This window comes from Danio rerio, chromosome 4 (genome assembly GCF_052040795.2).
Source record: "Danio rerio strain M-AB ecotype USA chromosome 4, GRCz13ab, whole genome shotgun sequence".
Classification (NCBI taxonomy): Eukaryota; Metazoa; Chordata; class Actinopteri; order Cypriniformes; family Danionidae; genus Danio; species Danio rerio.
In genome coordinates, this window is record NC_141024.2 from 78,120,549 (window position 1) to 78,130,000 (window position 9,452).

General features: G+C 46.9%; 1 protein-coding gene and 12 non-coding genes across 17 annotated transcripts in view; all 13 read left to right on the forward strand.

Annotated features, from left to right (window-relative positions):
- znf1086 (zinc finger protein 1086) overlaps positions 1-9,452 on the forward strand; it is an 893,143-nt gene that overhangs the window by 820,234 nt on the left and 63,457 nt on the right. The gene's annotated exons all lie outside the window — the stretch shown is intronic.
- Positions 1-9,452, forward strand: part of si:dkey-220a11.5 — a 765,979-nt gene that overhangs the window by 412,465 nt on the left and 344,062 nt on the right. The gene's annotated exons all lie outside the window — the stretch shown is intronic.
- Positions 795-876, forward strand: trnal-aag (transfer RNA leucine (anticodon AAG)). Its single transcript has one exon. It is a non-coding gene; the product is annotated as a tRNA-Leu (tRNA).
- trnal-uag (transfer RNA leucine (anticodon UAG)) lies at positions 1,080-1,161 on the forward strand. The gene is given in 2 exon segments: positions 1,080-1,117; positions 1,127-1,161. It is a non-coding gene; the product is annotated as a tRNA-Leu (tRNA).
- Positions 1,823-1,904, forward strand: trnal-aag (transfer RNA leucine (anticodon AAG)). Its single transcript has one exon. It is a non-coding gene; the product is annotated as a tRNA-Leu (tRNA).
- On the forward strand, positions 2,853-2,934 carry trnal-aag (transfer RNA leucine (anticodon AAG)). Its single transcript has one exon. It is a non-coding gene; the product is annotated as a tRNA-Leu (tRNA).
- Positions 3,138-3,219, forward strand: trnal-uag (transfer RNA leucine (anticodon UAG)). The gene has a single exon. It is a non-coding gene; the product is annotated as a tRNA-Leu (tRNA).
- On the forward strand, positions 3,873-3,954 carry trnal-aag (transfer RNA leucine (anticodon AAG)). The gene has a single exon. It is a non-coding gene; the product is annotated as a tRNA-Leu (tRNA).
- On the forward strand, positions 4,158-4,239 carry trnal-uag (transfer RNA leucine (anticodon UAG)). Its single transcript is given in 2 exon segments — positions 4,158-4,195; positions 4,205-4,239. It is a non-coding gene; the product is annotated as a tRNA-Leu (tRNA).
- trnal-aag (transfer RNA leucine (anticodon AAG)) lies at positions 4,901-4,982 on the forward strand. Its single transcript has one exon. It is a non-coding gene; the product is annotated as a tRNA-Leu (tRNA).
- On the forward strand, positions 6,219-6,300 carry trnal-uag (transfer RNA leucine (anticodon UAG)). Its single transcript has one exon. It is a non-coding gene; the product is annotated as a tRNA-Leu (tRNA).
- trnal-uag (transfer RNA leucine (anticodon UAG)) lies at positions 7,250-7,331 on the forward strand. The gene has a single exon. It is a non-coding gene; the product is annotated as a tRNA-Leu (tRNA).
- trnal-aag (transfer RNA leucine (anticodon AAG)) lies at positions 9,183-9,264 on the forward strand. Its single transcript has one exon. It is a non-coding gene; the product is annotated as a tRNA-Leu (tRNA).

A 9,452-nucleotide genomic window follows, 5' to 3' on the forward strand; every position in this document is an offset into this window, starting at 1 on the left:
GCTTCCGTAAAAATTGGGCAGAAAAGGGACCACTGCATGAATTCATCGAGGGTAGCGTGGCCGAGGGGTCTAAGGCGCTGGATTTAGGCTCCAGTCTCTTCGGGGGCGTGGGTTGAATCCCACCGCTGCCAGATTTGGTTTTAAACACGGCCAAACTGCTTGAGTGTGTGAGCGTTCGCAGTGAACGCTGGAAGTGAAAGAGTAAATTTAAGTCGTCAACTAGTCAGTATAATGTGTTCTTTGAAACTCACGGCAGACTCGTTGGTGTGACAGCAACACATCCCCAAGCTCGAATCTGCTCAGGAGCAAGTGTCTTTCCCACAATTAGATTGCAGCATCTTAACAAAGTCTGCACTGGAAGTCTCTCTTTGCCATTGCTCCTTTTAGCAAGAGCACCCTATTGAAACAGGAACAGTAAAGATTCACAATTAGAGTAGTAATACTCTATAACTGGATTTGAATATAATAACAACAACAATGTGGGGTCTGCTGTGATGGAATCAGTAACTTTCACTCTTTTGTGAAATAACAGTTACCTTGTAATTAGGTGCTTAAATGCATCGCAGCTGGCTGCCGTAAGGAGAAGACTTTAAATGCCTTGAGGTGTGCTCAAATAGAGACAGAACTGTGGTTGACAGGAAGGCAGGAGTGCTTCCTAAGCTGGTATTAAGGAGGTCTCTTTCTTTGTGGAGGAGCTCCAGCTAGGCATGGCTAAATTGAACTGATTTCCCAGAGCTGTTGCGCTACTTGAAACAAGTTGGTGTCGAAACTGCTCAGGGAAAGCAGCTTTGTAAGGTAGTGTGGCCGAGCGGTCTAAGGCGCTGGATTAAGGCTCCAGTCTCTTCTGGGGCGTGGGTTCGAATCCCACCGCTGCCAGGCAGTCCTTTTAGGATGCTTGAGAATGACCTCTCTGCTTGAGCAAACAGACTTGCGAAGAGATACTGCATGCTTCCGCTCACATCCAAATGTAGACTCCCTGGCCAAAGTTGAAGGGCTTCACTAGGAAGCTCTGCGTCCTCTCTGCTGTTCTGCTTCTGTAAAATTGGGCAGAAAAGGGACCACTGCATAAATTCATCGAGGGTAGCGTGGCCGAGGGGTCTAAGGCGCTGGATTTAGGCTCCACTCTCTTCGGAGGCGTGGGTTCGAATCCCACCGCTGCCAGATGTGGTTTTAAACACGGCCAAACTGCTTGAGTGTGTGAGCGTTCGCAGTGAACGCTGGAAGTGAGAGAGTAAATTTAAGTCGTCAACTAGTCAGTATAATGTGTTCTTTGAAACTCATGGCAGACTCGTTGGTGTGACAGCAACACATCCCCAAGCTCGAATCTGCTCCGGATCAAGTGTCTTTCCCACAATTAGATTGCAGCATCTTAACAAAGTCTGCACTGGAAGTCTCTCTTTGCCATTGCTCCTTTTAGCAAGAGCACCCTATTGAAACAGGAACAGTAAAGATTCACAATTAGAGTAGTAATACTCTTTAACTGGATTTGAATATAATAACAACAACAATGTGGGGTCTGCTGTGATGGAATCAGTAACTTTCACTTTTTTGTGAAATAACAGTTACCTTGTAATCAGGTTTAAATGCATTGCAGCTGGCTGCCGTTAGGAGAAGACTTCAAATGCCTTGAGTAGGGCTCAAATAGAGACAGAACTGTGGTTGACAGGAAGGTGGGAGTGCTTCCTAAGCTGGTATTAAGGAGCTCTTTTTCTTTGTGGAGGAGCTCCAGCAAGGCATGGCTAAATTGAATTGATTTCCCAGTGCTGTTGTGCTACTTGAAACAAGTTGGTGTCGAAACTGCTCAGGGAAAGCAGCTTTGTAAGGTAGTGTGGCCGAGCGGTCTAAGGCGCTGGGTTAAGGCTCCAGTCTCTTCGGGGGCGTGGGTTCGAATCCCACCGCTGCCAGCCAGCCCTTTTAGGATGCTTGAGAATGACCTCTCTGCTTGAGCAAACAGACTTGCGAAGAGATACTGCATGCTTCCGCTCACATCCAAATGTAGACTCCTTGGCCAAAGTTGAAGGGCTTCACGAGGAAGCTCTGCGTCCTCTCTGCTGTTCTGCTTCCGTAAAAATTGGGCAGAAAAGGGACCACTGCATGAATTCATCGAGGGTAGTGTGGCCGAGGGGTCTAAGGCGCTGGATTTAGGCTCCAGTCTCTTCGGGGGCGTGGGTTGAATCCCACCGCTGCCAGATTTGGTTTTAAACACGGCCAAACTGCTTGAGTGTGTGAGCGTTCGCAGTGAACGCTGGAAGTGAAAGAGTAAATTTAAGTCGTCAACTAGTCAGTATAATGTGTTCTTTGAAACTCACGGCAGACTCGTTGGTGTGACAGCAACACATCCCCAAGCTCGAATCTGCTCAGGAGCAAGTGTCTTTCCCACAATTAGATTGCAGCATCTTAACAAAGTCTGCACTGGAAGTCTCTCTTTGCCATTGCTCCTTTTAGCAAGAGCACCCTACTGAAACAGGAACAGTAAAGATTCACAATTAGAGTAGTAATACTCTATAACTGGATTTGAATATAATAACAACAACAATGTGGGGTCTGCTGTGATGGAATCAGTAACTTTCACTCTTTTGTGAAATAACAGTTACCTTGTAATTAGGTGCTTAAATGCATCGCAGCTGGCTGCCGTAAGGAGAAGACTTTAAATGCCTTGAGGTGTGCTCAAATAGAGACAGAACTGTGGTTGACAGGAAGGCAGGAGTGCTTCCTAAGCTGGTATTAAGGAGGTCTCTTTCTTTGTGGAGGAGCTCCAGCTAGGCATGGCTAAATTGAACTGATTTCCCAGAGCTGTTGCGCTACTTGAAACAAGTTGGTGTCGAAACTGCTCAGGGAAAGCAGCTTTGTAAGGTAGTGTGGCCGAGCGGTCTAAGGCGCTGGATTAAGGCTCCAGTCTCTTCTGGGGCGTGGGTTCGAATCCCACCGCTGCCAGGCAGTCCTTTTAGGATGCTTGAGAATGACCTCTCTGCTTGAGCAAACAGACTTGCGAAGAGATACTGCATGCTTCCGCTCACATCCAAATGTAGACTCCCTGGCCGAAGTTGAAGGGCTTCACTAGGAAGCTCTGCGTCCTCTCTGCTGTTCTGCTTCTGTAAAATTGGGCAGAAAAGGGACCACTGCATGAATTCATCGAGGGTAGCGTGGCCGAGGGGTCTAAGGCGCTGGAATTAGGCTCCAGTCTCTTCGGGGGCGTGGGTTCGAATCCCACCGCTGCCAGATGTGGTTTTAAACACGGCCAAACTGCTTGAGTGTGTGAACGCTGGAAGTGAAAGAGTAAATTTAAGTCGTCAACTAGTCAGTATAATGTGTTCTTTGAAACTCACGGCAGACTCGTTGGTGTGACAGCAACACATCCCCAAGCTCGAATCTGCTCAGGAGCAAGTGTCTTTTTTCCCACAATTAGATTGCAGCATCTTAACAAAGTCTGCACTGGAAGTCTCTCTTTGCCATTGCTCCTTTTAGCAAGAGCACCCTATTGAAACAGGAACAGTAAAGATTCACAATTAGAGTAGTAATACTCTATAACTGGATTTGAATATAATAACAACAACAATGTGGGGTCTGCTGTGATGGAATCAGTAACTTTCACTCTTTTGTGAAATAACAGTTACCTTGTAATTAGGTGCTTAAATGCATCGCAGCTGGCTGCCGTAAGGAGAAGACTTTAAATGCCTTGAGGTGTGCTCAAATAGAGACAGAACTGTGGTTGACAGGAAGGCAGGAGTGCTTCCTAAGCTGGTATTAAGGAGGTCTCTTTCTTTGTGGAGGAGCTCCAGCTAGGCATGGCTAAATTGAACTGATTTCCCAGAGCTGTTGCGCTACTTGAAACAAGTTGGTGTCGAAACTGCTCAGGGAAAGCAGCTTTGTAAGGTAGTGTGGCCGAGCGGTCTAAGGCGCTGGATTAAGGCTCCAGTCTCTTCTGGGGCGTGGGTTCGAATCCCACCGCTGCCAGCCAGCCCTTTTAGGATGCTTGAGAATGACCTCTCTGCTTGAGCAAACAGACTTGCGAAGAGATACTGCATGCTTCCGCTCACATCCAAATGTAGACTCCCTGGCCAAAGTTGAAGGGCTTCACTAGGAAGCTCTGCGTCCTCTCTGCTGTTCTGCTTCTGTAAAATTGGGCAGAAAAGGGACCACTGCATAAATTCATCGAGGGTAGCGTGGCCGAGGGGTCTAAGGCGCTGGATTTAGGCTCCACTCTCTTCGGAGGCGTGGGTTCGAATCCCACCGCTGCCAGATGTGGTTTTAAACACGGCCAAACTGCTTGAGTGTGTGAGCGTTCGCAGTGAACGCTGGAAGTGAGAGAGTAAATTTAAGTCGTCAACTAGTCAGTATAATGTGTTCTTTGAAACTCATGGCAGACTCGTTGGTGTGACAGCAACACATCCCCAAGCTCGAATCTGCTCCGGATCAAGTGTCTTTCCCACAATTAGATTGCAGCATCTTAACAAAGTCTGCACTGGAAGTCTCTCTTTGCCATTGCTCCTTTTAGCAAGAGCACCCTATTGAAACAGGAACAGTAAAGATTCACAATTAGAGTAGTAATACTCTTTAACTGGATTTGAATATAATAACAACAACAATGTGGGGTCTGCTGTGATGGAATCAGTAACTTTCACTTTTTTGTGAAATAACAGTTACCTTGTAATCAGGTTTAAATGCATTGCAGCTGGCTGCCGTTAGGAGAAGACTTCAAATGCCTTGAGTAGGGCTCAAATAGAGACAGAACTGTGGTTGACAGGAAGGTGGGAGTGCTTCCTAAGCTGGTATTAAGGAGCTCTTTTTCTTTGTGGAGGAGCTCCAGCAAGGCATGGCTAAATTGAATTGATTTCCCAGTGCTGTTGTGCTACTTGAAACAAGTTGGTGTCGAAACTGCTCAGGGAAAGCAGCTTTGTAAGGTAGTGTGGCCGAGCGGTCTAAGGCGCTGGGTTAAGGCTCCAGTCTCTTCGGGGGCGTGGGTTCGAATCCCACCGCTGCCAGCCAGCCCTTTTAGGATGCTTGAGAATGACCTCTCTGCTTGAGCAAACAGACTTGCGAAGAGATACTGCATGCTTCCGCTCACATCCAAATGTAGACTCCTTGGCCAAAGTTGAAGGGCTTCACGAGGAAGCTCTGCGTCCTCTCTGCTGTTCTGCTTCCGTAAAAATTGGGCAGAAAAGGGACCACTGCATGAATTCATCGAGGGTAGCGTGGCCGAGGGGTCTAAGGCGCTGGATTTAGGCTCCAGTCTCTTCGGGGGCGTGGGTTGAATCCCACCGCTGCCAGATTTGGTTTTAAACACGGCCAAACTGCTTGAGTGTGTGAGCGTTCGCAGTGAACGCTGGAAGTGAAAGAGTAAATTTAAGTCGTCAACTAGTCAGTATAATGTGTTCTTTGAAACTCACGGCAGACTCGTTGGTGTGACAGCAACACATCCCCAAGCTCGAATCTGCTCAGGAGCAAGTGTCTTTTTTCCCACAATTAGATTGCAGCATCTTAACAAAGTCTGCACTGGAAGTCTCTCTTTGCCATTGCTCCTTTTAGCAAGAGCACCCTATTGAAACAGGAACAGTAAAGATTCACAATTAGAGTAGTAATACTCTATAACTGGATTTGAATATAATAACAACAACAATGTGGGGTCTGCTGTGATGGAATCAGTAACTTTCACTCTTTTGTGAAATAACAGTTACCTTGTAATTAGGTGCTTAAATGCATCGCAGCTGGCTGCCGTAAGGAGAAGACTTTAAATGCCTTGAGGTGTGCTCAAATAGAGACAGAACTGTGGTTGACAGGAAGGCAGGAGTGCTTCCTAAGCTGGTATTAAGGAGGTCTCTTTCTTTGTGGAGGAGCTCCAGCTAGGCATGGCTAAATTGAACTGATTTCCCAGAGCTGTTGCGCTACTTGAAACAAGTTGGTGTCGAAACTGCTCAGGGAAAGCAGCTTTGTAAGGTAGTGTGGCCGAGCGGTCTAAGGCGCTGGATTAAGGCTCCAGTCTCTTCTGGGGCGTGGGTTCGAATGCCACCGCTGCCAGGCAGTCCTTTTAGGATGCTTGAGAATGACCTCTCTGCTTGAGCAAACAGACTTGCGAAGAGATACTGCATGCTTCCGCTCACATCCAAATGTAGACTCCCTGGCCAAAGTTGAAGGGCTTCACTAGGAAGCTCTGCGTCCTCTCTGCTGTTCTGCTCCCGTAAAATTGGGCAGAAAAGGGACCACTGCATAAATTCATTGAGGGTAGCGTGGCCGAGGGGTCTAAGGCGCTGCATTTAGGCTCCAGTCTCTTCGGGGGCGTGGGTTCAAATCCCACCGCTGCCAGGTGTGGTTTTAAACAAGGCCAAACTGCTTGAGTGTGTGTGCATTCTCAGTGAACGCTGGAAGTGAGAGAGTACATTTAAGTTGGCAACTAGTCAGTATAATGTGTTCTTTGAAACTCACGGCAGACTCGTTGGTGTGACAGCAACACATCCCCAAGCTCGAATCTGCTCAGGAGCAAGTGTCTTTTTTCCCACAATTAGATTGCAGCATCTTAACAAAGTCTGCACTGGAAGTCTCTCTTTGCCATTGCTCCTTTTAGCAAGAGCACCCTATTGAAACAGGAACAGTAAAGATTCACAATTAGAGTAGTAATACTCTATAACTGGATTTGAATATAATAACAACAACAATGTGGGGTCTGCTGTGATGGAATCAGTAACTTTCACTCTTTTGTGAAATAACAGTTACCTTGTAATCAGGTTTAAATGCATTGCAGCTGGCTGCCGTTAGGAGAAGACTTCAAATGCCTTGAGTAGGGCTCAAATAGAGACAGAACTGTGGTTGACAGGAAGGTGGGAGTGCTTCCTAAGCTGGTATTAAGGAGCTCTTTTTCTTTGTGGAGGAGCTCCAGCAAGGCATGGCTAAATTGAATTGATTTCCCAGTGCTGTTGTGCTACTTGAAACAAGTTGGTGTCGAAACTGCTCAGGGAAAGCAGCTTTGTAAGGTAGCGTGGCCGAGCGGTCTAAGGCGCTGGATTAAGGCTCCAGTCTCTTCGGGGGGTTGGGTTCGAATCCCACCGCTGCCAGGCAGCCCTTTTAGGATGCTTGAGAATGACCTCTCTGCTTGAGCAAACAGACCTGCAAAGAGATACTGCATGCTTCCGCTCACATCCAAATGTAGACTCCTTGGCCAAAGTTGAAGGGCTTCACTAGGAAGCTCTGCGTCCTCTCTGCTGTTCTGCTTCCGTAAAATTGGGCAGAAAAGGGACCACTGCATGAATTCATCGAGGGTAGCGTGGCCGAGGGGTCTAAGGCGCTGGAATTAGGCTCCAGTCTCTTCGGGGGCGTGGGTTCGAATCCCACCGCTGCCAGATGTGGTTTTAAACACGGCCAAACTGCTTGAGTGTGTGAACGCTGGAAGTGAAAGAGTAAATTTAAGTCGTCAACTAGTCAGTATAATGTGTTCTTTGAAACTCACGGCAGACTCGTTGGTGTGACAGCAACACATCCCCAAGCTCGAATCTGCTCAGGAGCAAGTGTCTTTTTTCCCACAATTAGATTGCAGCATCTTAACAAAGTCTGCACTGGAAGTCTCTCTTTGCCATTGCTCCTTTTAGCAAGAGCACCCTATTGAAACAGGAACAGTAAAGATTCACAATTAGAGTAGTAATACTCTATAACTGGATTTGAATATAATAACAACAACAATGTGGGGTCTGCTGTGATGGAATCAGTAACTTTCACTCTTTTGTGAAATAACAGTTACCTTGTAATTAGGTGCTTAAAGGGTCACGAAACACCAAAACACATTTTTTGAGCTATTGACAGTCGTATATGTGTCCCACACTGCTAAAAACACTATTAGGACACCTATATTTCACTAAAAAGTGTAAATTGGTTGTTTTTGCGTTATTTCAAGCAAATTCGTACTTCCTGTTTGAAACGAATTTTTGAAGCTGCGTCACGGTCATGACATAATAGCGTGTATTCCAGCGTGCAGACTGGGCGTCTGTGCCAGAGTGTGCCTTATTACGTCTTACAGTGTGATGCATTAATGCATGAGTAAGCCTTGGTTCAAACCAATCAGCGCGCTCTATTGTGCAACTTCATTAATATTCATTAGTGTCACCGTCTTTACACCACAGAGACGCCACGTTGTGTTGGCAAAACAAGCGTGAAGTGTTGCTTTTAAATTTTGCTGCAGTTAAGTTTCGTTTTCATTTTCTCTCTGTGAGAGCTCAGTCTCACGTGTGGATTAACAGTGTACGCGACGCTCGACAACAATAACTTACGTGTCTAAGGGGGATTATTGTTTACCTGAGAGCTGTTCTCATCTGCAAACGCTGAGATCCGGATTCCGGATGTAGTCTTCTCTTCAGACGCGGCTCTAGTTGCTGGTGATTGACCTGTCTCTACAGATTTGGTAAGTGAGCGACCAGTGCTCTTTGTTTATTCAGTTTGTTCGTATCGAATTAAGTTAACTATTGCACTGAGGGCAAACATGTTAGCACCGCATTTTGTGACCGGAATAACACACGCGGCTTTCTGACGCTACCTGCCGTGTGCGTCTAAGTTTCCGGGAAATGCGGAGTTTTTTTCTGTCATTCGCCGTGCGGTATCAAACATTGCATGAAAAATACACGCTTAGAGCAGCTCCTCGAATCAAATATCGCGTTTGTCGCGAGGGACATGAATGAATTCCCTGAATGAAAGAGCCAAACTGCAGTTAAAGTCCACCAGTTAATAATTTGGCAAATAATTCCACTACAGATGTCCATGTAGGTTAAACACCATCTCTTTCTCCTGTGTGTGTATTTTGACTGAAACTCGCGCGTGCCCAAATAGACACTCCCACACCCTCCCACTTTAGTTCCTCCGACACTCCCCCCTAAACAGAGCTGGACACCCCCACTTTTCTGACTTTTTCCAAAGTGGAGGTGTGAAAACACCCTGCTGAAACGAGGGGGTTTCATGGCCCTTTAAATGCATCGCAGCTGGCTGCCGTAAGGAGAAGACTTTAAATGCCTTGAGGTGTGCTCAAATAGAGACAGAACTGTGGTTGACAGGAAGGCAGGAGTGCTTCCTAAGCTGGTATTAAGGAGGTCTCTTTCTTTGTGGAGGAGCTCCAGCTAGGCATGGCTAAATTGAACTGATTTCCCAGAGCTGTTGCGCTACTTGAAACAAGTTGGTGTCGAAACTGCTCAGGGAAAGCAGCTTTGTAAGGTAGCGTGGCCGAGCGGTCTAAGGCGCTGGATTAAGGCTCCAGTCTCTTCGGGGGCGTGGGTTCGAATCCCACCGCTGCCAGCCAGCCCTTTTAGGATGCTTGAGAATGACCTCTCTGCTTGAGCAAACAGACTTGCGAAGAGATACTGCATGCTTCCGCTCACATCCAAATGTAGACTCCTTGGCCAAAGTTGAAGGGCTTCACTAGGAAGCTCTGCGTCCTCTCTGCTGTTCTGCTTCCGTAAAATTGGGCAGAAAAGGGACCACTG